This window comes from Sorex araneus, chromosome 6 (genome assembly GCF_027595985.1).
Source record: "Sorex araneus isolate mSorAra2 chromosome 6, mSorAra2.pri, whole genome shotgun sequence".
In the NCBI taxonomy this organism is placed as follows: domain Eukaryota; kingdom Metazoa; phylum Chordata; class Mammalia; order Eulipotyphla; family Soricidae; genus Sorex; species Sorex araneus.
The window spans coordinates 155,792,057-155,819,189 of record NC_073307.1 but is presented as its reverse complement, the minus strand read 5'-3'; the positions used below and the strand labels follow the sequence as shown (position 1 = coordinate 155,819,189).

Genomic DNA, 27,133 nt, shown 5'->3' with positions numbered 1-27,133 from the left:
AAATCGATGAACAACAGTGCTACAGTGCTACAGTCTTGGTTATTTATAAGCCAACACTTCTGGTGATTCTGGACCTTGTATTTGAAGTGAATTACTTGCTTTTCTATTTCCCCCTATAGCTTTTTTGTATTTTACTATAGAACAATGTTCTTTGCTTAAACACTGTTAATGCCGTGCTCCTAATGTTTGAGAGTTGATTGACTCTGAAATATATCTCCTCCTTAGTATCCATCATAATTACTTGACTCCGGCTTCAGTTGCCATAGTTCCTAACACCCTACACAGGGAGGTCCCGCCGTGGGATTGGGCTGGACCTGGTTCAAGTGGCGAAGCTACCCCAGCATCAAAATAGGACAATCTAGAAAGCATAAAAGTAAGTATGGTCTTGATTCAAGCTGCTATCACTTAAGAGACAGGACACCAATAGGCAAGCAACAAGCTGAACTGGACTGAGGACTTAGTCTGGGATTTACGGTAAAAGCCTTGCTTGCCCTCGAGCCCAGAGAACTAAGTTTTGGCATCGATATCTTTTTCATCGCTTATCCAAATAATGGCAAGTTTGAATAAGAAGTAAACTTAATTGTTTCATATTTACTCATGGCAAAGGAAAGAGAAAAGCCACACAGATGTCTCTGGGAGACAGTGTTGCTTGAGTTAATCCCCCCAAGAGAGTTGTCTCACCAAAAGCTTTGCCTCTGAAAAAAAAAATTAAAAAAGAAAGAGTTATGTACTTGGAACAGCGGGACTTCATATCTCTTCATTCTCAGCAATAGAAAACTAATTGTCAAATGCTTTCTTGGCAGTAGGGCTGTCTTTTTTGGGGGGGAAACTCCAACAACAATAGTGAGTTTTGTGTTGAAATATGGAATGTAATCAAGGTAAAGAGAAGATAAAGTGAAATTTATCAGTTACGCAGGTGGGGGTGGGGAGGTGGGGGGTGGGAGGTATACTGGGGTTTTTGGTGGTGGAATATGGGCACTGGTGAAGGGATAGAGGGATGGGTGTTTGAGTATTGTATAACTGAGATATAAGCCTGAAAACTTTATAACTTTTCACATGGTGATTCAATAAAATAAATTTAAAAAAAAGTTTTGCCTCTGTAAATGATCCATCACACCTACTGGTCGTCCTATACCTCAAACCCCTTTAGATGCTCTAAAGTATGCTAACAGCTCTGCATTAAACGGGCCATTGTGACCATCAGTCTGTGGTCCCCATCTCTGTTCCTCCGCTGGGGAGGCCTGGGGAAGTGGCTCATGGCCACCAAACACATGCATCGCTCTCTCACACTTTTTTTGCTTTTTTGGGGTCACACCTGGCGATGCACAGGGATTACTCCTGGCTCTGCACTCAGGAATTAGCCGTGGCGGTACTCAGGGGACCATATGGGATGCTGGGAATTGAACCTAGGCCGGTAGCGTGCAAGGCAAACGCCCTACCCGCTGTGCTATTGCTCCAGCCCCCTCCCACACTTTTTAACTCACACAGGCCCACTTCTCCTTCCTTGGAGTATTCTCACTGCTGTAATCCAGGGCCAAGGGTTTTCCATCCTTTGACACTTTCCATTCCCCTATATTGTTAATTTATACACTACAGATACATGAGGACATCTGGTATTTGTCCTTCTCCTTCTCCTTACCAGCAGTTTTAGCATCTCCTGTAGATTTTTTTCCCCCATTTTTCCTAAATCCTTTTTTCTTCCTCTTCTTTCATTTGAATCACTGCTATGATTTTATCTTCAATTCTTGATAGTCTTTCTCCTGTGAATTTGCATCTTGTTCCGCTTTTCATATTAGGTTGAATTTCTTTCATGGTGGTTTTCACACGCAGCATTTTCAGGTGGCTTTTCTTAGCATCTCCATCGTTTTTGGTTTTGTCTGTAGCTCCTTTTCTCCTACATTGGACTGAAGTTTTTGTTATGACTCTTTATTGTTTCCCCCTCCAGGTCTATGTATTTAAGTTTGACCTCTGACCACATCCTTTGTGGGGCGGGGGAGGAATGTCACCTTCTTTTAAAACTTTTGCCAACAAAATTTGTTTTACAATCCGGGTCAGCCTCTTCTGTTTTCCTGCAGGTGGCGCTGTGGTGCAGGTGATATTAGTGCTCCGATTCACTACCGTTTGCCCTGAGAGTGGGGCGGGGTGGACCAAGTGGGAGTGGTGATGACAGTGGGACTGAAATCTGGGCCTTGATCTCAGTGCTGCTGAGGGGGAAGGTGAGGAGGGGGAAGGAGGATGGCAAGAGCCCAGAGGGAGAGCTCTAGGCTGCCTCCCTGCCTCCACAGTCACTTCCAACCTCTATCTGTGTCCGAAGTCTCTTTATTTCTGTGGGTTACTTATTTGTTGGATGTTGGGGCTGGAGCGATAGCACAGCGGGTAGGGCATTTGCCTTGCACGCGGCTGACCCGGGTTCGATTCCCTGAGCACCGCCAGGAGTAACCCCTGTGCATTGCCATGTGTGACCCAAAAAAGCAAAAAAAAAAAAAACAAACAAACTTATTTGTAGGATGCTTTTCTTGCCTCGGAGCTCAGTCTCTATCAACAGCCCAGTCCTCTCTTAAAGGTCATTGGTTTTATGGAATGTTCTTTAACGAGTCCTGGGCCTACCCTAAGCTCGCCAAGCTGGCTAACAGCAATGGCAGCTGGTGTATAACATGCCGTACTGTCATCTTCATGGGTCAATCCCTCCTCCAAATCTGTGACTTGGTCACTCATCTAGAGATACATATATCTCCCTCATGCAAACGAGGCTCTAAACGGATAGGGTTTTTTTCCCTATGAAATGAATTGATTTCCGTTTGCAGTTATACTTGATCATTGCTGGTGTCTATCTTCTATCCTGCCATTTCTCTGGGAGTCAATTATAATTTATATACAAATAAATTATAACTTTAACTCAAATGAAGTTTATTTATACAAATTAAATTTAAGTATGTAAATAGAAAACATTTATATCAATTATTAAAAGCCTCCGGGCTGGAGCGATAGCACAGTGGTTGGGTATTCGTCTTGCACGTGGCCAACCCGTGTTCAAATCCTCCACCCCTCTCGGAGAGCCCGGCAAGCTACCAGAGTATCTTGCCCGCATGGCAGAGCCTGGCAAGCTACCCGTGGTGTATTCGATATGCCAAAAATAGTAACAATAAGTCTCACAATGAGAGACATTACTGGTGCCCAATCAAACAAATCGATGAACAACGGGATGACAGTGACAGTGACAGTGATTAAAAGCCTCCAAAAAATTCATCTCTATGATGTAAAATATTTCCAGTCAGTAAGTTGGCAGGATGGGCTGGAGAGAGAGCACAGGGGTTAAGGCACTGGTCTTGCCTATTGTCAACCCAGGTTCCATTCCAGCATTACATACAGCACCCTAGATCCTGCCAGGGTGACTGTTGAGAGCAGAGCCAGAAGAAACCCCTCAGCAAAGCTGGGTGTTGTGCCAAAATCAAATAAAAAACAAACAAACAAAATTTTCCCTAAACACAGTAGCACTGCCATCCCATTATTCATCAATTTGCTCGAGCGGGCACCAGTAATGTCTCTATTGTGAGACTTGTTGTTACTGTTTTTGGCATATCAAATACCGCCCATCCTGCCAACTTACTGACTGGAAATATTATTTTGTTTTTCTCCCCAACCGCACAACAGACCCTGGCAAGCTCTCCATGGCATATTCTATATGCCAATAAACAGTAACAATAGCAGGTCTCATTCCCCTGACCCTGAAAGACCCTCCAATCGTTGGGAAAGATGAGTAAGGAGAGGCTGCTAAAATCTCAGGGCTGGGATGAACAGAGACGTTACTGGAACCCGCTTGAATAAATCGATGAACAATGGGATGACAGTGATACAGTGACAGTGATGTAAAAAAGACTGCTAAGACATAGAACATTCAATATAAATTAGACACTAATTCATGTAGGATGACATTACTTTGTCCTCTCCCCCCTTACCATGAGTAGCTTGTCCCAGTTTTCCCCGGAGTTTAGGCTTACCCCAGTCTCACCCATCAAGGTGTTCCCGAATCTCTCCCATCCCTTTGTTTAGCTATAATCACTTCTCTATGCTCTCTTCCCAAAACAGTTAATCTGCGGTTTTCCCTTAATCTGACTCTGCTAATTTGTAAGGTCAGACCTTCCTAGGACACTGAATATTATAACATTGCCTTTCTCCCCTCTTTATGCCCTTTGAATAATTTACTTTAAAGCAATGTCTTTTTTGTATAGACACAAGAATACAATATTATGTTTTTGTAACTTGGGGCTTAATTGGCTTCGAATATTATTCCCTCCCCGGCATCTGCTTTCTCCACTTAAGCCTCAATTGCCCTCAGTTCCTACCACCCCAAAAGCAGGGTCCTGACGTGGGATGGGACGGATCCAGGGCAAGCGGTGAGTTATGTGCTACCCTGGCATCGAGATGGGCCTGGCCAAAGTGCCTAATTCTTAACTATAAGTTAAGAGCTTGATCATAGACAAATGCTATCATGATCCAAAAGTAATGATGAGACTAGGACCCTGCTAGGGATAGGAAAGACTGATCTGGCCTGAGCACTGTAGTCTGAGATTGAGATGGTCCCAGGAAAGCAATTCAATAAGCTTTAATGCATCTTTTATTGTGTCCATACAAAATGATTAATATTATGAATTCTTATATGTTTGCTGGCTGAGGAGAAGAGAAACACACTCATGGGACTCCGCCCTTGGGTGGATCCTCCTGCTGAAAGAGAATTAAGTCCTAGGAGAAGTATCCCCTAAGGGAAAGGAACCTTACCCTATTGATTGTGACCACACCTAGGTGTAGACCCCAACCCCTTCATGCTGGGGAGATTTAACTTGGCTGTAAGAGTGGGTTGGGGGCCAGATCCAGAGATCCAGAGAGAGATCCAGAGCCGGGAGAGAAGCAGAGAGAGAGAATGAAATAAGCTGATCGAGCAACCAGTTTGGCCTTCTTCCTTCCGTCGCCTGCCCTTGACCGACAGCACACACAGCGATTCCAGGGCACCAAACGTGGGCGGTGAGACAGAGCCGCCCTGAGAGCCTGCGAGTGCACACGCCCCTTGGCATGCCTAAGATTTTTACAAATTCATACCTTCTTTAATCAAATAGAGGCACCCATAATCACCATGAGTAAGTGTCATACTCAATGCCACATCTGGGAAGTTTGTCCTGTCCTTTGAAAAAGCTCCTTTGAGGGCTGGAGTGATGGGACATTGGGGAGGGTATTTGCCTTGCACTCTGCCAACCTGGGCTCAATCCCCGGCATCCCATATGGTCCTCCGAGCACCACCAGGAGTAATTCCTGAGTGCAGAGCTAGGAGTAACCCCTGTGCATGGGTCAGGTGTGGCCCCAAAAAGCAGAAAGGACAAAAAGCTCCTTTGATGCTTCATGTAAAACTGGTTTCAAGGTCATGAATTTCCTGGAATTAAACTTGGGTCTCCTTCATGCAAAGCAATTGAACTATCTCAGGCCCAGCGAGAGGCAACAGGCTGGCTTATGAGTATAGAGGTCACTCTCCCTTTGCCCAAATTTTCCCTATAAAAGATATGCTTGGATTCATGAATAACATGCAAGTTTGTCTGTCTATTGTTACAAGTATAATTGCTGTCCTCTGAACCTAAGTTTCACTTCTTTCAGTGACCAAACCCTTTTTCTTTCGTGAATTTTGGGAATTTTTTTTTTATTGATTCACCGTGAGTTACAGTAACAAAGCTTCATGTTTGAGTTTCGATCATACAGTCATCAAACACCCATCCCTCCACCAGTGCACATTTTCCACCACCAAGATCCCCAGTATCACCCTCCTCCCATTCCACACCTCCCCCTGCCTGTGTGGCAGACAATTTGCACAATACTCTCTTTCTCTACTTGAGTTGCCTTTGATATTTTGAGACCAGTCCAACCACCACTCATACCTGCCAAGAAGGCGATGCTAGACAATGTGTTTTGTATTGTTTGTTATGGATGCAATATAACGTTGCGAAGACTTGAGAGTGGCCACGCACTCTAGGAATTCTAAAATTTTAATAATAAGGGTCTGAAGAGGTTGTTGCAGCAGCAAGTTGCTCGGGTCCAAGGTTTGTTTGTTTGTCTGAATTTTGGAAATTTTTATAGGGGAATCTTAACTCTAAACTGACTCTCCATTCTACTAACTGACAAAGATATTAGGCTTTGATCTGTGTGTGTGTGTGTGTGTGTGTGTGTGTGTGTGTGTGTGTGTGTTTGTGTGTAGGCACATGACGGGGGCTGGTCACTAAATCTAAACCTAAAAGATAATAGACTTTGATCTCTGTGTGTGTGTATGTGTGTGTGTGTGTGTGTGTGTGTGTGTGTGTTGGTGTGTAGGTACTGGATGGGGGCTGGTCACTAAATCTAAACCTAATTCCAGGTTTAGGTGAATAAGAGGGAACAGTTCTTAATTCAGGTGATCATCTTATTCTGAAGCTCTCATTGCTATCAAAATTGTGTGTGTGAAAACTCTGTGTGTGTGTGTGTGTTTTGGTAGTTGTCTTCAAGTGCTGATAGATCACTCTCCCAACAAATTTGCCCAGATCTGGCGTGTATTCCACCACACCAGCAACTAGATTCTCAATGATAAGATTTTCTGAACTGCATAGAATTTAGATATCTTAAAGGAATTTGCCACATGTTCCTTTTGCACTGCTGGGAGAAATCTCCAAGCCCAGGGCACAGAGTAGCTCTCACCTCCCCAGCTCTACCAGCTATGGCCCAAAAAGGAAAGAGAAAGAATATATATTTAAGACTTTGAAAACAAAAATACACCACGTTAAGAGGTATCTACAATATGAGAATTCAAAGAAAAATTAAGTGTCATCTCCTTCAGTTTGGTGAAACAGTTTTCTTTTAAAATTTATTAACATGTCATTTTATTTTGCTTTTTCATTTTATGGTGACTGATTTGCTCATTAAATTCCTCCTTCGTGGAGCTGAAAACTATAATTTATTATTCAGTAAGCTGCAAATATACTTCCTGGGAATTGCCTTGTTTAGCATTCCTGCAGGGAGTCGTGAGGGAGGTGGATCCTCACAGGGGTTCACAGAAGCTTCTGATGTTCCTATTATGCTACTACAAGCCCTGAGGCTATTGATTTTGTGTGGCTCTTAGGTTTCTTTGAGATCTACATGGGTCTTTTATAAATGATACAAAAATAATTACTTCTGCTCAGAGCCGTATTTGAGAAAGGAAGTTGGAAAATGATAGCTTGTATCTGTGCTATCATTGTAGTTGGTAAATTCTCTTATTCTAATAGCAAATAAAAAAATTTACATTTCTGATGAGGTAAAAAGAATTTATCAGTATTCTTGTATTCGGTACATATGGGAGAGAATCAGCCAAATTGGGTACTTCAACTATGTGGTCTTGGCCACCATCTTAAAATAGCTTGGCTAATGCAGATGACTTCAGGATGACAAAGAAGAGAGAGGCTTGCTAAGGCTACCAAAAAGGACACAGTAAAACGATTTAAATTTATTCTGTCCTCTTTATTGCTTAGACCATCACAGATAGACGTTCTTTTTTTTTAAGTAGCTACACCTATTTCTTGATCGAAAGTAAGTGAGTGTGACAGTTGCAACTTTATTTTTTTTAATTTTTTATTAGAGAATCACTGTGATGTACAGTTACAAACTTATGAACTTTTGTGTTAGCATTTCACTCATACAGTGATCGTTTACCCATCCCTCCACCAGTGCTCATTCTCCTCCACCGATGATCCCAGTATTCCACTCACCACCCCCACCCCATCCCCCACCATCCCACCCTGCCTGTGGCAGGGCATTCCCCTTTGTTCTCTCTCATTTTGGGTGTTGTAGTTTGCAATACAGGTATTGAGTGGCCAACAGATAGATGTTCTTGAGGAAGATGTTTATACATGTCAATATCTCTTCCAAGGTAATCTCCACTCAACCTTCTTGGTCCTTCCCATGAAGTTAACTTTTTTCCAAAGACCTCTTTGGGGGAAATTTTTGCTCCCCTATAATTTTGCCTCAGGACATCTTAAGAAGTTCCACAACTCCTGCATTGATTTGTTTAATTATTTCATTTCTCTGTAACCTGATAAAAGACCTGACGAAGTTGAGTCCAAATCCTTGATGCAGTATAGTGGAGGTACCTAAATTAAGTTTGTATGATTTAAGTAACACATATATCATATAGTTCCATGGAAACAAAATAATTTTTTAAAAAATTAAAATTAACGGGGCCAGAAAGATAGTGCAACAGGTGCTTGCCTTGCATATGGCCTATCCAGGTGAGATTTCCAACACCCTTTGTGGTTTGGCCAGTCCCACCAGGAGATCTCTGAAAACAGAGCCAGGAAGCCAGGAATTACTCACTGAGCACAACCAGGTGTTGGCCCAAACTAAAATGATAATAATAATAATAAAGGTAAGCAAAAATTCGGTCAGGATCTCTGAGGATATCCAGTGTAGAAAATTCCTAGGTATTATTCAGAACATCTTCAAATGACAGGTTCTCCTGGGCTTCAGAACTCATACATTTCAAATAAATACCTTGAGGTTTATTCTGGCTCAGTTAAACTGGTGATTGGTCTGATTAGTATCAAACTCTCCATATTCATCCTGTGTAGTTTTAGAAAAAGGACAGACTGGGTTCTTAACCAATTCAAGTCTAAACCTGGAAACAGTTTGGCAAGCCAGCCATATACTAGATCATTCAGACTCCATTCCAGTTATCAGGGGAAAAAAAGCCTAAAAAGTAATTAAGGGTCTGAGAGATAGTACAGTGTATAAGGCACTTGCCTTGTACACAGTCAACACAACTTTGGTTCCCTGCACTACATGTGGCCCCCTGAGCACTGCCAGAACTGATTCCTGAGCACAGAGCCAACATGATGCCCTGAGCACAGCCAGATATGTCCCCAAACAAAAATGACTGAGAGGAATAGATTCTGATGTCCACAGATATGTTACCAAAACACAGCTTTTCTCTCCGCTTTTACTCCCAAATAATGAAAGTTAACTTGCTTCACATTAAATCTAGTTTTTAATTAAATTAGTTGACCAATGAATTTACAGAAAAACACAAAGAACAAAGATCAATTTGCTCGAGCAGGCACCAGTAATATCTCCATTGTGAGACTTGTTATTGTTTTTTGGCATATAGAATATGCCACAGGTAGCTTGCCAGGCTCTGCCGTGCGGGCGGGATACTCTCGGTAGCTTGCCGGGCTCTCTGAGAGTGATGGAGGAATCCACTTGGAAGACCTGTATGTGAAGATCAATTTCTTTTTCCAGACTTCCGAAAATGTCTTGAGATGTTAGATCTTACCAAGGAGCTAGTTAAATTGCCCTCTTAGTAAACTGGAACCCTATAATGAAGGCATGGCCTATTTTCTTTTTGGTTCTATGACTTGACTCATCTTCATTCCTAAAGTAGTATTATCCATTCTAGTCAGAGTCTCAACAGTAGTCTAGGCATTCTAGCCAGAGCCTCAACAGTACACCAGTTTCCAAATTATCTACCTGATGGTGTTTGGGAGGAGGAAGATCTTTCCATTTTTCCTGCATACAAAAAAAGGGATCTACTGGGTTGCTGAATGTCATAGATTTTTTGTTTTTGTTTTTTGTTTTGGGGCCACACCTGATAATTCTCAGGGACTTTTCCTGGTTCTGAACTCAAGAATCACTGCTGGCTCTGCACTCAGGAATCACCCCTGGCAGTGCTCAGGGGACCATATGGGATGCTGAGAATTGAACCTGGGTCAGTGGTGTGCAAGGCAAGCAAGCACCTTACCTGAGGGATATTGCTCTGACCCCCAAGTTACAGCCTTTTATAAAAAATATCATAAATTGAGGGGGGGAAAGTATGTTATTTCAAACAAAAAGACAATTAAAAATCTTTTGTTCTCAACAATTTACACACTCCCCTAGACAAAAATGTTTCTCTTTTTTAATCTACATCAGTTTATTATTTTCTTCATAGGCCCTGTAAGTTTTTATTCTCACTTCCATTATAAACCTATATCATGAAGCTCTTGTTAAAGCCTGTTCCCATTAAATCCTTGGAAAATTAAGCAATAATTTCTGTAAATATAAAAAGTCTTTGAAATAATAAGGTTCTTATAATAATATATCTTAGTCTATAATAAGATTCTTAGATAATATAGATGCTATTTGTATAAAACAATTATTTAATTTCCTTTGTGGTTCCTTTCCTTTGCTGTGGTGAGCGAAGGTTGTATATACTTGGCTGCAGTACTTATACACTGTAATTGTGCTTTGGGGAGCTACTCTCTTTGGTTGCACTGCTTTCTAGGTTCCAAGCTTAGTTACAGTGATCACACACTTTAATTGTGATGTGCCAAAGACTGAACATTTTTGATGCGCCACTAGAGATCAAAAATGGCAGTGCTGCAGGAATTTTGCTCAGTACATGAGATGAAGCTGGGAACTGAGCTCTTGGTTTTGTGCCTGCAAGGTATGGATCCTAATGCTGAAGTACATCCCTTGACCCAGATGTATGATACTTTAGAACAAGGACCAAAATTAGTTAGATTATTTCAGACGCTTAAGATGGTTCAAGTAATGGAGGTATAAGTAATTTTAGAACATAACTAGCACTGATGCCAAAACCCACTGAAAGCAAACTTGCCACTCCACCAAGATCACTCTCAGCAGAGTGCCTGATTTCTTTGCCCTGTGAGAATCTGGCTCTTAAATGCCAATTAAGAATAAGGTTCATTTGTTTCCTCAGGATCTCAGGCCATTTTATGTTTGTCCACTATCCTTAGTGAACTAATAGTCCACTAAGGAATTTTAAGGGAAGAAAAAAACAAAACCCTTCCTGGGGGTTATATTATAACCAGTGGAATGGACTCAATAGTTGGTGATTTTACCCGGAACGGAGAAGCACATAGGTCATGCTTGAATTATCTTTCATTCTAGCTAAAACAGTAAAGAATTCAAATAGTAACCTGTCTTGGGACCAAAAGAATCAGTTAGAATTACATGGTGCAACTAGTTAATTTATAATAGAACAGTCTTGAAATGTTTTGCCATTCAATTCTAGCCCTTGTGTATTTCTAGTTTAAAAGTAAGGCCCAAAAATAAGGTTCAGAGGACAGGAAACTTGCTTTGCATACAGCCTACCAAGGTTTGATTTCTGGCACCACATATAATCCCTTGAGCACTGCCAGGAGTGATTCGTGAGCACAGAGCCAGGAATAAGCCCTGAACATTACTGGATGCACTCCACCTCAAAAAGCAAAAAGTAAGTGAAATGATACATATCTACATTATGGAAGAATACTCATAGTTCTGCTTCTATCTGGGATTTAAAACTCTTAAAAAAGAGCATTGATCCCACAAATATATTGAAAACAGAATCTGTATAAAACTACACAATCATAAAGGATTTCCAAGAAAGAACATATTTAAGACAAAAAAGACAAAAGAGGGGCTGGAGTGATAGCACAGCGGGTAGGGTGTTTGCCATGCACGTAGCTGACCTGGGTTAGATTCCCAGCATTCCATATGGTCCCCTGAGCACCGCCAGAAGTAATTCCTAAGTGCATGAGCCAGGAGTAATCCCTGTGCATCGTCGGGTATGACCCCAAAAGTGGGGGAAAAAAAGGACAAAACAAAAGACAAACATGATACATGGCCTGTTTCACCTGTTCACACAGAAGAACGAAGGTGGTGGTGGCTTCTATACAATCTGGCAAGAGGAAAACCTTTTCATCTGTTATCAAGTACCCCATCCAGCAGTGCCAGTGACCTAGTTTGAGGAGCCAATTCTGATGCAATCTGATTGCTAATCAATAGACACGGAATAAAGACTGATGACCAATAAACAGGTGTATTCATGGTAAGTAGCAACTATATAGAGGAAGGCAAAGGGAAGATTCAGAGGACACAAACTCAGTCTTGAAGCTACTTTAAATAGAACCTAAACTTATTCTCCTTAAAGGGTTTAAAAGCACCCCACATCCCTAAGTCATGGGCTATGGCAGCTGCATCCCAAGCTCAGCCACTGGCATTTTTTTAAACTGAGTTACCGTAAGAACAGTTACAGGGCTTTTAGGATCAAGTCTCAGTCATATTATGCTCAAACACCCATCCCTTCACCAGTGCACATGTTCCACCACCAATAACCCCAGCATACCCCCCTCCCACTCCACCTCTGCCTGTGTGGCAGATGATTTTCACTTTACTCTTTCCTTATTTTGATTACATTCAATTTTCGACAGGAAACTCGATGTCATTATTTGGCGTTTTCCCCCCAACAGTCAGACCTGTCGGAATGACATCATTAGATTGTATGTTTTCTATTGTTGGTAACAAAGAGCATATAATGTTGCACGGTAGCGAAAGCGGCCTCGAAGTTTTGGAATTCTGGTATTGAGTCCAGAAGTATTTCTGCCAGCAGCCGCTGCATTCCGAGATTGGTTTCTGTGGCACTGGGATCATGGCTGTTCAGGAGCGGAGGAGCTGTACATGGGCAACCGCTTGGGGTCTCATTTGGGCAGGAGGCAGGGCTGGTTCTGCTTCCCTCATAGCGAGATTCCCCATACATCCCATCCCATCACTGCAAACTCCTACCTCTCTGTCCAATTGGTTCTGAATGGTGGCGGTCGCTATGCTGTCCAGGGGGGAAAAGGCCAAGGGACAGAAACCCTTCCCCTCCCAGGGCTGCACAAGACCGTAGCTTAGTTCAGAATCCAGGAGTATATCTGCCGGCAGCCACTGTATTCTGAGAATGGTTTATGTGCCTCTGGGATAATGGATGCTCAGGGGTGGCAGAGCCATTCCTGAGCATATATTTTGTATATCAGGAAAGGTTTGGAGATGTCCCAGTCCCACATACCGGATCCGTGTTAGTAGAAGCTCAGTGTCACCGGGGGTCCATCTGGAGAAGGTGTGCTGACTGTACCTTCTCTGTCTGGCACCCCGGTGTTGTTCGCCCGGTCTGGGGTCAGGAGCAATCTCTGGCTGGCAATTTTTTTTAGGTGGGGGTGCAGATTTGAATTTTGCTGAATCACTGGGGGATACACAGTTCAAAGTTGTTCAGTCATACAATGGCCAATACCCATCTCTTCACCAGTGTACATTTCCACATCACCAATGTCCCCAGTTTACCTCCCACTCCTCAGTCTGCCTCTATGGCAGGCACCTCTCTCTCTCTCTCTGACTCTTTCTCTCTCTTTCTAGGCATTATGATTTGCAATGTAGATACTGAGAGGTTGTCATGTATATCCCTTTACCAACTATCAGCACTCAGTTCTTGTCCAGTGTGATCATTTCCAATCCAATTATCACTGTACTGGAAAATTATTAATCTATTATCTATACTGTTTTCTGAAAAATATTCGGTCCCCTGGCAACAGTCCTTGGCCTTTGTCTGGACTCAATATCCTAAGCTGTTGCCTCTAGAAACCAACCCTGGAGTGTTCTCACAAGTTATTCAGTCCAGTTGGCTCAGGAACTGCATCAGCAGGAACTCCAACAATCAAGACACATCTTTGTTGGCTGGAGGAACAAATTGGGATGGGAGATGCATGCCGAAAGTAGATAATGGACCAAACATGATTACCTCTCAGTGTCTGTGTTGCAAGCTATAATGCCCAAAAGTAGAGAGAGAGTATGAGGAATATTGTCTGCCATAGAGTCAGGGGGAGGGTGGGAAATGGGACGTATACCCAGGATATTGGTGGTGGGGAATGTGCACCGGTGGAGGGATGGGTGTTTGATCATGCTGGACAAGAACTGAGTGCTGATAATTGGTAAAGGGATATACATGATAACCACTCAGTATCTACATTGCAAACCATAATGCCTAGAAGGAGAGAGGGAGAGAGAGAGAGAGAGGTACCTGCCATAGAGGCAGACTGAGGATGGGTGTTTCATGTAACCCAAACATGAAAGCTTGTAACTATCTCATGGTAATTCAATAAAATTTAAAAAATTAAAAAAATTTTAAAAACAGAAAAAAAGGTACATCTTTGTATCTGGATGTCAGATTTTATTTTGATATTTTTGCCTTGATATAGCAAGGCAAACTTCCTCTCACGTTGCAGTATAAATATGTAAGCAAGGTATAGATGATAAGCTAACCCTAAATGTCCAAAATAAATTATTTTAATTTAATGAATAAAGGGATTCAATGAATTTGGATAGTGCGGTAGTAATATATACAGGTTTCCTCAGAAAAACAACTTGGAATCATTTAAAGAAATTGTTTTTTTCTATACTCCCAAGTCGCAGTATTATGGAAAGGAACTAGACCCAGAACCCCAAAGAAAGAATTAGTTCCACTAAATATTATATGCACATTTGCACATGGTTAATGACATAATGCACAGTACTTAGTAATCTTTATTTATCTTATAAGGTTTTTTTTGTTTGCCATATGCCAGAATTAGTAGAAACAATTATTTTCTGTATGCACTGTTAAGTAAAATCTATTTTCTTATCTTGTTTCTAGATAGGAATGATAAAAATAAAGCATTGACCACCATTAATGATGAGGAAAGGCTAGGTAAACTATAGAAAACCTTAACTTTCTGCAGAGATGAGCAACAGACTCTGCTGAAATCCAATTTAGGGATTGGATTTAAATCTAACTAAGAAAGATTTCTCACCCATGGCAGAGCACAGAAAAGCTATTTTTTTCTTAAAACCCCACAAAATATAATCGTTTTATCCTTTTTCTAGATATAGAATGAGATGTGAAATTATAAAATAAGTTGTCCAGGTTCATGTAAGAGGTGAGTGAAGTAAGTTGTCTAAGGTCACACAGTAGCTAAGAGGTGCAGGGTCAGACTCACACGTCTCCCTTGACCACCTAGATCTAGAACCTACCAGAAAGCACTTTATGAAAACTGATACCAAACTTTGAACCCTTCCCTTTAGATCTGACCCCCAAGGTCTAAGAAGATTCACATCCATTATCTCATATCACACGGTACAAATATTAGCGAAAGTCAAGAAAAGTTCACCAAAGTTCTTGGTTATTAAGTATAACAGCACTCTTTAATAGTTGGAGAAATTTCCCAGGGAAATTAAGACACAATCTAAAGTCATTATAGCCGCAGAAATCGTGAATCTTCTGAGGGAGGGAGTGAAAGGGCTGAAAAACAGAGGACTAAGGGTCTGCTTCCTGGTTTTAGGGCCCAGGAGAACCCTGTGTTTTTTTTTTTTTTGTGAGTCTGCCTTCATGAGATATGAATCCCATGAGATATGTCCTATTATGGACAAAGAATCCATTATGATGATAATGAGAAACAATTTTAGTGACCTTTGGCCTTGGAGAAAGTGTAATGAAAGATGATAGTGATTCCATCCCCAGGAGATGAGATTGAGTATTAATGTGCTAAGGGTAAGAGCCCTAGAGAAGACAAACCGTGTGCAGACTGACTCTGATCATGAGCTGAAAGAATGCCCAATCTTATTTTCACTTTCTTTATGGACTAGGAGCCCTTATATTGAATAATATACTCTATATACACTATGACTTAGTGACTCTTCGTCCTTTCCACTGAAACTATCAACTAATAAGGTAGCACTGTAGCACTGTTGTCCTGTTGTTCATTGATTTGTTCGAGCGGGCACCAGTAACATCTTCATTGTGAGACTTGTTGTTACTGTTTTTGGCATATTGAATACGCCATGGGTGGCTTGCCAGGCTCTGCTGTGCAGGCGGGATATTCTCAGTAGCTTGCCGGGCTCTCCAAGAGGGACAGAAGAATCGAACCCGGTCAGCTGCGTGCAAGGCAAATTCCTTACCTGCCGTGCTATCGTTCCAGTCCTGCTATAGCTCCAGCTCCAGTGTTACTAATAAGGTAAACAAGAATAAAGGTTATGTGGAGGGGCTGGAATGATAGCACAGCGGGTAGGGCGTTTGTCTTCCACACAGCCGACCAGGGTCTGATTCCCAGCATCCCATATGGTCCCCTGAGCACTGCCAGGAGTAATTTCTGAGTGCAGAGCCAGGAGTAACTGTGCATCACCAGGTGTGACCCAAAAAGCAAAAAAAAATAAAGAACTAAAGGTGATGTGGAGCTTAGGGTCCTTGGGGGAGAGGTGAGTTCACTTGTGATGGGTGTAGTGCTGGAATTGTGTCCTTGAGAAACCATCAGTAGTATTGTAAACAAAAATTAAATTAAAAATTTTTTAAAGGTGATGAGGACAAGGATCCAGTAGGCCATCAACATTTGTTCTTCAATTGATTCAGACTGTGGAATGTAAACTCAAAGCATATTTTTTTATGAAACTTCCTTTCTTTTCTGAAGTAGAGCGATTGTTAAAGTGGAAAGCAAATATTTTGCAATGAAAAGTTTCGGGGTTTAGATTTCATCTAATTCACCACGCTGGGCTTTGGTTTCCTCCTACTTTGTTGGGATGTTTGACAGCAGCCTCAGAAGGAATCAGGAAGAGAGCACAGCTTATCTTTTTTTTTTTTAAATAAACATAAACCAACAGTTTATTAATCAAAGTAAGAGAAACAAGTATATCTTTGCTATTCTTGTTAAATTAAGTAGGTCAGTGAATCAGTGATGATAGACAAATATAGTTTGTTTCTCCTTTGGGAGATAGGATTCCACTTTATAGAATCCCTTAACTATAAACTCACATTTGTATGTGTTTTTAGTGTAATATTTCTTTTTTTTTTCTTTTTTAAAAATTTATTTATTTTTAATTAGTGAATCACCGTGCGGGTACAGTTACAGATTTATACATTTTTGTGCTCATGTTTCCTTCATACAAAGTTCGAAAACCCATCCCTTCACCAGTGCCCATTCTCCACCACCAGTAAACCCAGCATCCCTCCTACCCTCCCCAATCCCGTCTCCCCCCACCCCACCCTGCCACTGTGGCAGGGTATTCCCTTCTGTTCTCTCTCTCTAATTAGCTGTTGGAGCACAGCTTATCTTGACGGCTTTTACCACTCCGTGCAAATTTTTTGCGTAGGAAAAGAGATCAGATTCTGCAAATCACACCTCCTCCTTAACTTCCTTGCAGTTTTCTCTGATTTCAAGGATTCAAGAATAGAAAGTGAAAGAAGAGAGTGTCGTCGCTACACACTATGAACCTCCTTATTCTGACCTGAGGCTTGAAGAGGAAAGATGGGGCTTCTAAGGACAAATAGCATCCTGGTGCTTTGAAAAGAATTCAGATGGCACACTGCCAGCCTCTCTACCTTGCAGAGGGAGATTCCTCAATCGGACACCCAAAGGGGGAGGGCTGGATTTCACCAGAGCTGACACCAGGATCTACAGTTTAGGACAAGGTTCATATTATGAGCCTCAGCTCAGTAATTTCTGGGAGAAACGGAAAAATGCAGTCAGTCTACACGAGCTTACTGAGCTGACTGGAAATACCTGCAAATATTGGTGCGGAGACAACTTTTGAGGTGAGAACTTGATCGAAATAAAAGATAGTCATTGGGTAAGCAGAGCTGCCTTCCAAAGAAAAGGTCATTGCTATGTGGCATTTTACCTACTTAAGTGAGACAAATCAACATGTCCATATTTTGTTGTGTACAGAATGATATGGTAATTGTGCCTGATAAGAAATAGCTTCAATTTAAGAAACATGTGTGGAATCTACTCCTTAGAGAACAATTTGTTATGTAATAGAAAAATTCTTGGTGGTTTCTTCTCTGAACTCATGCATAAATGAGAAGAGAATTGGTCACTCTCTGGCACAAGTTGATAAGGAAACACTTCAACAGTGTCAGGCATAATTTTCTCATTTCAAGATATGTATTTTTCCTTCACTGCAATTAAGAAGTATGTTATAGTTAAAATAAAAGAGGAACTAAATAGCTGAAGGATAAACATAGATCTGTTTTTATTTTTAATTTATTTTCTAATTGAAATTATGTAATGGATGCATTTAAAACATTTTACTTCTTTTGCTACTACTCATCTATTTTTTAAATTGAGTTTTTTAAATTTACATTTCACTGTGTGGGATATGAACTGTTTCTATCCTACATTTTCTCATTTTAACAATCTCCCCTGTGTCCATATTTATGGGACTTAGGTTGCTATCTTAGAGTAATACCATTCAATAAACCATGTTTCACCTTACTTTTCCCCATTATTGGAAGTTGGAATTTTAATACAGTCCTTGTATATAGTTAGGTGACTCTGATTCTTTCTGAAGCTTTATTTTTCTTAGACACTGCTTCTTTGGCTTAATTTCTATTTCACAAATGACCGGTTCAGAGGTTTTAAAGTCCATTCACAGGAATGTTACCAAAGGTCACAGTGACTGTCAGATTTTCTGCTGAATCCAGTCTAAGCAGCTTTCAATCTACCCTGCATATGGGGTGTCAGGCTGCTTGTTAATATATGCGTGTCCATTCTCCATGCGTAGTTCCAAGTTCTACAGATTTCAGGAAACAGAATAAAATTACAGCCCACAGAACTGGACATCAACCAGTACTGTGTCATCAAACATTGCATCTTCTACTCAAGTTGCGTCCTTATGAGCTTCCTGTCCATAACAAATAAGAGAAATGTTATAACTTCACAGTTTTCTAAGAACTTTTAAGAAAAGACTGCCTCTACCCTGCCTTGGTCTTTCCTTGAAGATATACCTCAATATAAGGTAGGTGAAAATATTTCTCATATTCAGCTTATGGTGAACTCAGTACTTTCACTTTGATCAAGTGATTGGATAACTAAACCAGTCTATGGCATTGCTAGGTACAACAATTAGATAAATTAATTCAAAGAAGCATTACGTACATTCAACGATTGACTGTCCCTTAATTGAAGACATTCTCTGAGCCACATACTGTGTTCATATAAACATAATGGACAGGACAGAAAGAAGATTATCTTGCCCAGAAAAGTTTACTCTCTAGAAAAGAACAATTTCTAGCTAAAGTTACAAGTTATGAAGGTGAGACACTTAGCGTGCACACTTAGAACAGCACAGGAAAGGGAGTGGTTCTTTCTACTGCAAGTAAGACAACAGGGGCTCACTGGCCTTTTGGCTAGCCTTGGAAGGATAAACTTAAGTAGGGAATTCCAAGCAGGCAATAAAATGGTGAAAGAATAGAGTGATTAGCTTTTGCAGCCATGAGACATCTTATAATTTATGCCATTGATATGCCAACAGTAGCACACTATATTTGATGGGGTGTAAAGTAGAAGGCAACAGATCTTGATAAAAAAGATAGATAGATAGGTAGATAGATAGACAGACAGACAGACAGACAGACAGACAGACAGACAGACAGACAGATAGATAGATAGATAGATAGATAGATAGATAGATAGATAGATAGATAGCACTGTCACTGTCACTGTCATCCTGTTGCTCATCGATTTGTTCGAGCGGGCACCAGTAACGTCTCTCATTGAGAGACTTATTGTTACTGTTTTTGGCATATCCAATACGCACGAGTAGCTTACCAGGCTCTGCTGTGCAGGCTTGATACTCTCAGTAGCTTGCCGGGCTCTCCGAGAGGGGCGAAGGAATTGAACACGGGTTGGCCGCATGAAAGGCGAAAGCCCAACTGCTGTGCTATTGCTCCAGCCCCAGATAGATATACATATACATATATAACACACAAGTGTCAACCTGTACCAACATGTTAGTGATCTCTTATACAGGGCCTTAATGACTTCAAGGCGAGATACAACAATCTTCACACATGTTTTCCTCCAAGGAAAGTTTTTTGGATCATTTTTAGTCGATTATTCACAACAAGCAATCAAAATAAATTATTTAACATCTGATTTTGGGGCAGGCTTGGGTGGTGGTGGGAAAATTTGAAATAATGGTGGTGGGAAGGTGTAATGGTGGTGGGATTGGTGTTGAAGTACTGAATGTAATAAATGATTGTGAACAACTTTATAATAATAAAATTTTTTAAAAGACTAGTGTAACGAAAGCCAACTCTGGTTGAAACAGTGTTCTGTGGTATTATGTCACTGTCACTGTCATCCCGTTCTCCATTGATTTGCTCTAGCAGGCACCAGTAACGTCTCCATTTTGAGACTTGTTGTTACTGTTTTTGGCATATTGAATATGCCATAGGGAGCTTGCCAGGCTCTGCCGTGCAGGCGAGATACTCTTGGTAGCTTGCAGGGCTCTCTGAGAGGGGCAGAGGAATCAAACCCGGGTTGGCCGCATGCAAGGCAAACGCCCTACCACTGTTCTATCGCTCCAGCCCTAAGTGGTATTATGTTGTAAAGAACCATAAGTGGTATTATGTAGTAAAGAAAATTCAGAGAGAGTCTAGGAGGATAGAACAGAGCCATTGGTAAAATGTCCACTTGGTACACCACAACCCTCTCCTCTGGCCAAATCTCTTCTGACACAATAAAGAGATGATGGGAAATTATACCTCTTGTGTTTTCTTTAAGTGATTGACAGGGGTATAGGCATGGAGACATAGAACAAACATGTGGAAAAGTCAGTAATATTCAATAGTCCATACACTATACAACAAATTAAAACTCCACAATTCAAAAATATAGTCAAATCTCTGTAATCTGGATGTTTTCCCCATAGAAACAGATTTATCCTTGTTCAGTTTCTATAAACTCAAACTTTTCATGGGCATTCAGAAGTGCTGACTTTCTAAGAAGATGCGCTTAAAAGAGAAGGCCCTAAAATTGGGGGGAAAGTCAATAATAACTGATGCCTGGGAGCTAAAACAAGTATAGATTGTACAAATGAATACAAACTATGATCAAAAAATAAGCATCTCATTAACTTCTAGTCAATAATCACCCATAGGGGAATACATCTGGTGTTCCAACAAAGCTTTGCCTGATGCAAAGAGAAAGAATACAAGGAGTGAAAATGCGATGCAGTTCAATAGTAGTGCATCAAAAAGGACTTAGTTAATTGAAGGGAGTCTGCAAGGAAGCATAGTTTTGCTCTGACTTAAACACTGTCAGAAAGTTTTGCAACTACTAGAAAGGAGGAGAAGATGTGGGGGTCTCTGGGTAGTGACCCATTCTTCACTGGGGAGATAAATATTTGGTCATTTGTAGATACAACTGACTTTCTATCTTTGTTCATGCTTGGTCTTGAGTTTAGAACAAGCTTGCTTTTGTCTCATTTTATTATTCCCACACAAAGATCTTCCCCTATAGTACTATTCTATAAAAATACAGTACAAGGGCCAGGAGGAATGGTGCAAGTTGTTAGAAGCTTGCCACAAGTGGTAGTGGGGGGAGGTCAGCTTTTACAGAGAAGGGACAACCATGCCAAAGATAATTGGAAATGGTCATTCTGGACAAGAACTGAGTGCTGAAAGTAGGGAAAGGGACAAACATGATGACTTTTCAGTACCTGTACTGCAAACCATAATGCCCAAAAGTAGAGACAGAGACAGACATGTCGAGACAGAGACAGAAAAGAAAAGTGCCTACCATAGAGGCAAGCTGGGGGGATGAGGGGGAGGTAAACTGGGGACATTGGTGGTAGGAAATGTACACTGGTGAAGGGACAGGTGATGGATCATTGTATGACTGAAACCCACTTATGAATTTTTGTAACTGTACTTCACAGAGATTCAGTAATATATATAATACAGTATTTTAGGGACTTCTTTTCCTTCTGAAATCAATAAAATGCCCTATGTGAAATAAGGAATTGTTTCAGATAAATAATGCTGGAGCAGAAATATCAGAGGAGTACATAAATACATCAGCATTCAGAAATTGACTCTTTAAAAATTTATACCATTTAAAAATGTAAGTTAGAACCATTTGTGAAAGACTATCCTAGCTCCATTAAGTTGTTCAGACATCTTTGTAGAAAGTCAATGACAAACAATATCCATTTATTTCTCCTCTCTCTTTCATTGATCTATTTGTCTCTCACTATGGCAAGATCACACTCTCATGATTTCTGTAGCTTTCTAGTAAACCTTTATTTATTTATTTTTTTTTTGCTTTTTTTGGGTCACGCCTGGCGATGCACAGGGGTTACTCCTGGCTTTGCACTCAGGAATTACCCCTGGCGGTGCTCAGGGGACTATATGGGATGCTGGGATTCGAACCCGGGTTGGCCGGGTGCAAGGCAAACGCCCTACCCGCTGTGCTATTGCCCCAGCCCCTCTAGTAAACCTTTAAATCATGTAAATTTTAAAATCAGTTTGTCACTTCATAATAATAAAATGGCATATTTTATGATGAATTTTAATATATAAATCAGTTTGGGGAGAAATGACGATATAGTCACAGTAACGAATCACTTACATCTTTTTCCTTCTCTGTATCATTATGGACAGCAATCATTATAATTGCTATGTCTTCAATTACACTAAGCTTTTCTTCCATAATCTACTAATGTCTAATCTATTAATAGTGACATTTAATGCATATTTTTATTTTGGAAGTTGTATTTTTCATGCTGTAAATTCCATTAATATTTTATAGCTTATTTTTCTCCTCCTTAATCCTGTCTTTCTCTACTTAAACATGAAAAACAATATTATTATGAAAATGCAATGACCTAGTTTGCTAAATTCTGTGATTCTGCATTTTCTTTCTTTGTATAAAGAAAAACCTTATTTTCAAGAATTTTTGAAAAAATTTGGTATAAAGAAACTATGTAATAGGAGAAGTCCTATTACCATAGGATAAAAATTTTGACCATAGGGTTTGAAAGTATCTCCAATATTTTAACTTTTACTCATTTGTGGTTTTCCCCCATTACAGTTTTCTGTCCCTTGCTTCTCTGCATGTACATCTATTTTGTATTCACATATTGTGTGAATTATACACAGTTAGTTGATGAACTTTTGTCATATTCACTTATGGAATTAAACTTTTTTCAAATGCATGGTTAAGTTTTAGAATCATTTCACTTTTTTTTTTTTGCTTTTGGGGTCACACCCATCGATGCACAGGGATTACTCCTCGCTCATGCACTCAGGAATTACTTCTGGCAGTTCTTGGGGGAACATATGGGATGCTGGGAATCAAACCCAGGTTGGCTGCGTGCAAGGCAAACGCCCTACCCACTGTGCTATCACTCCAGCTCCAAATCATTTCACTCTTGCTTCTCACCAGTATTGAAAGGATATCAAACAAAGATAAATTTAACTCTTCTACTGAAATCTCGGGCTGGAGCAATAACACAACGGTTGGGTGTTCGCCTTTCACGCGGCTGACCCGAGTTCGATTCCTCTGCCCCTCTCGGATAGCCTGACAAGCTACCCATGCATATTGGATATGCCAAAAACAGTAACAATAAGTCTCTCAATGAAAGACGTTACTGGTGCCCGCTCAAACAAATTGATGAGCAACGGGATGACTGAAATCTCATAACATAATGCCCTTAGGACATGAGATATTTTTACTCCAGCCTGAAATAACACAGACTATCTTGGGCTTAATGTGAATTCTAAGGAACTTTTCTACCTTCTTTTTCCAGAAATTTCTTCCCATGATAAAGCCCTAAGGTAATTTCTTCTATTCATGCCCAAATAAATAATAAACCAAATATAAAGCAATGTTTTGCCTCCCAGAGATCTTCATCTCTCTCACTTTCTGAGTTTCATGTAGGCCTCTGCCAAGCTCTATCTTCGTATGCTCGAATCAATGAGACGTCTATAATCTGGACAGATTCCACTTCTAAACCTGAAAACTCTCCAAATAGTGAAATGACTCTATCACAAGGTTCACCTTTTGGTTTCCTTTTCCCAAGGGTCAGAGTCCTGAGTTGCCTGATCTCAGAACAATTTATGAAAGCTGTTGTTCCACTTAGTAGTTTAGAGTTGTTGTTTTACAGGTAGGAAGATAATCTTGTTACACAATCTTGGCAAGAGGCACAAGTATCTTGTTATTCTAAAATTGTTTACCCAGTTCTGGTTTGGAGCATGACATCTCACGCATTGACAGTTTTCTGTTTGTTTTTTTGCTTTTGCTTGTTGGATCACACCTGGCGATGTACAGGGATTATTCCAGATTCCGCACGCAAAAATTATTCCTGGCAGTGCTCGGGGATGCTGGGATGCCAGGAATTGAACCCGAATCAGCCACGTGCAAGGCAAACACCTACCCACTGTGTTATCGCTCCAGCCCTGCATTGACAGTTTTAATGCAACATTTTTTCAAAACATTTTAGTGCCCTCATTAAAAGAAGCATTACAGGGCCAGAGTGATAATACGATTGACCCTGGCATCCCATATGATCCCCTGAGCACTGCCAGGAGTAATTCCTGAGTGCAAAGCTAGTAGTAACCCCTGAGTATTGCCAGGTGCGACCCAAAAAAGAGCAAAAGCAAAAAAAAAAAAAAAAACTTTTCCCTCCTCCAGAGATCACACTGTGACATATCTCTTTTCTTCATTTTTAAATGTAGATGGAATGTTCAGTAAAGTTTCACTAATCCAAATTTGATGTAACATGTTGGGGATTAGGAGGATTCGATTTGGGAGTTTTATTGTCTTTGGGCTTTTCTTTTTTTTAATGAGGGTTTGTGGTTTATGCCTAGCGGTACTCAGGGGAACCATATGGGGACTGGAGCTAGAATCCCGACCTTCTATATGCAAAAACTTGTGTTCAGCCCCATTGAATTTGCTTTCTGGCTGTATAGTATGTGATGCTTCTACTGCCTAGAAATTTGTAAAGTATGTGTCACAATGCAAAAAAGAGTCAGGAATGAAGTAACATTCAAAAGCAGGCTCAGACTCAGTGATGCAGTAAGAGAAATAGCTTTGAGTGTGACTTGGCGACTTGAGAAGGAAATAGATAGCTAGTTTAGACCATGCCAAAAGCACTACATTAAAAGGCAGAGAAGTGCAGAAAAAGCAGATGGGTGGTAATAGTAACAAAAATAGTCTGTTCTAATGGAATATTAGTCAGCTATGACAAAGGATGAAATGTTGCATATTTGCTGCAACTTGGATGGAATTGGAGGACATCATGCTAAGTAAAGTGAGTCAGAAATCAAAAAGTAAGCATGAGATGATCTTGCTCTTGTGAGTAGTATAAAGAAACAAAGACAAAGAGAGGGATTAAAGAATACCTAATAGAAACAAATTCTGAGACATGATCAATAAAACCTTGAGCTGTGGTGAAGGGAATAGAAGGGATAATGGGATAATAGTGAAGAGCTCTTGAATCACTGGTGGAGGGATTGGTATCGTGTCCTGCAATTACAAATAACATTTTTATACCATAAACTATAATAGCACAATACAAAGTTTAAAAATAGCATGTGTGGGGCTGGAGTGATAGCACAGCGGGTAGAGCATTTGCCTTGCACGCGGCCAACCCAGGTTCAATTCCCAGCATCCCATATGGTCCCCTGAGCACGGCCAGGAGTAATTCCTGAGTGCAGAGCCAGGAGTGACCCTGAGCATCACTGGGTATGAGCCCAAAAGCAAAATAAAAAAAATAGCATGTGCAATGCTATTGTATTTAAGACATCCCTATATATATACCCAGATTTGCTCATTCAATCTTTTTTTTTCAGTTTCTTTATTTTTGGAATTTGTACTTTGTTTTTTTTTTAATTTTTTTATTAGAGAATCACTATGATGTACAGTTACAAACTTATGAACTTTTGTGTTTGCATTTCACTCATACATTGATCGTTGACCCATCCCTCCACCAGTGCCCATTCACCTCCAACAATGATCCCAGTATCCCTCTCACCACCCCCACCCCATCCCCCACCACCCCACCCTGCATCTTAGGCAGAGCATTCCCTTTTGTTCTCTCTCCTTTTGGGTGTTGTAGTTTGCAATAGAGGTATTGAGTGGCCTTCATGTTCGATCTATAGTCTATTTTCTTTAACCAGTCATTGCAGCACTGTTTACAATAGCCAAAATCTGGAAAAAAACAGAGTGTCAGTTTCTTTCTTTTAAATTTTTTATTTTTTAATGAATCACTGTGAGGTACAGTTACAGACTTGCAAACTTTCGTGTTCAAGTTTCAGTCATATGATGATCAAGTACCCATCCCTCCACCAGTGCCCATTCTCCACCACCGATGTTCCCAGTATCCCTGGGGCGGTGGCTCAAATAGTCTGAGCACATGCTTCACATGTAGAAAACCCAGCTTTGATCCCCAACATCACATGAGCCCAGAACTCCAGGAGGGGAAGTGATCACCTGCCGATACTGCACCAGGAGTGGCCTCTAACTACCTTCGGGTGTGGCCCAATAACAAACAAAATACTTGACATATTGGGGAGGGAGGCACCCCGGACTTACAGCCTTTTGAGTTCTCTTTCAGGTCACATTTTTACATACATATCATTGTGCGGGTTTCATCTAGTGCTTTAAGAAAGTGTTTCAATGTTTTAAGAAAAAAAATGAAAAATTTGGAAAGAGCCTCCTGAACTTTCTACCATCGTGACTCCTTCTTAGGTGAGAGCTTTCCCGAAAGTGAGCAAAGAGGGTCCTATCACAGAGTGACAGTATCGCCGGGATACAGCGTTTGCCCTGCAGGTGGCCTGTTCCGTGAACGTTCGTGCAATTGGAGGCGCTGAGATAGGAACGCGGAAGAAATGCATTGATTGGAGGACTAAGGCTCGCTCTGGCTCTTAGCAAAGGCAGAGGGCCTCGTGGACCTCCTTTTATTGATCATGGTAGCTCTAAAGGGCGCAATATAGTGACGTCACCAAAGGCATCAAAAAATGTTACAGGGAGAACATTGAGACAATGGAAACATATTGTTTCCTTGTATGCGTAGGCCTATAGCCTCGGGAAAAGAATACAGAACTGAGAAGGAAAAGATACAAAACCGAAACTGAAACCTTCTACAGGCACCTGGATTTACATCCCAAAGACAAAGCTGGGCCTGCACCTGAAATCTACAATTTACAATATCAAAGGTCAGGCCTGGCTAACGCCATCTGCATGTCAAAGATCAGCCAGGCTTCTGTGAGAGAAGGAAAAACTGCTCTTTTCAGTATTCTGAAATTATTTTTCTGAAGGCAGCTTGAAGGGGGAAAATGTTCAGCTTCATCCAAACCAGTCAGGACACACGAGAAGTCTCGCCCATTTTCATGGGTCCCTATGTTCCTGTCCGTAGCACGGTACAGTATACATGGGCTCGCCCTGATAGCTCAGTCCAGCCCCAACAGTGGCCGACCAGGGTTCGATCCCCATGAAGAGACATGGAAGAGGTCCTGCCATGAGCACAGAACTTTTGCACATTT

At 40.9% G+C, this 27,133-nt stretch overlaps 1 protein-coding gene across 1 annotated transcript in view; it reads left to right on the top strand.

The window, feature by feature from the left end:
- Positions 1-17,265: 17,265 nt before the first annotated feature.
- Positions 17,266-27,133, top strand: part of LOC101552140 (glycine N-acyltransferase) — a 21,617-nt gene continuing 11,749 nt past the window's right edge. The window contains exon 1 of the mRNA XM_055142734.1: positions 17,266-17,395. The gene's annotated coding sequence lies outside the window, so the exon portion shown is untranslated. The remainder of the gene's footprint in view (positions 17,396-27,133) is intronic.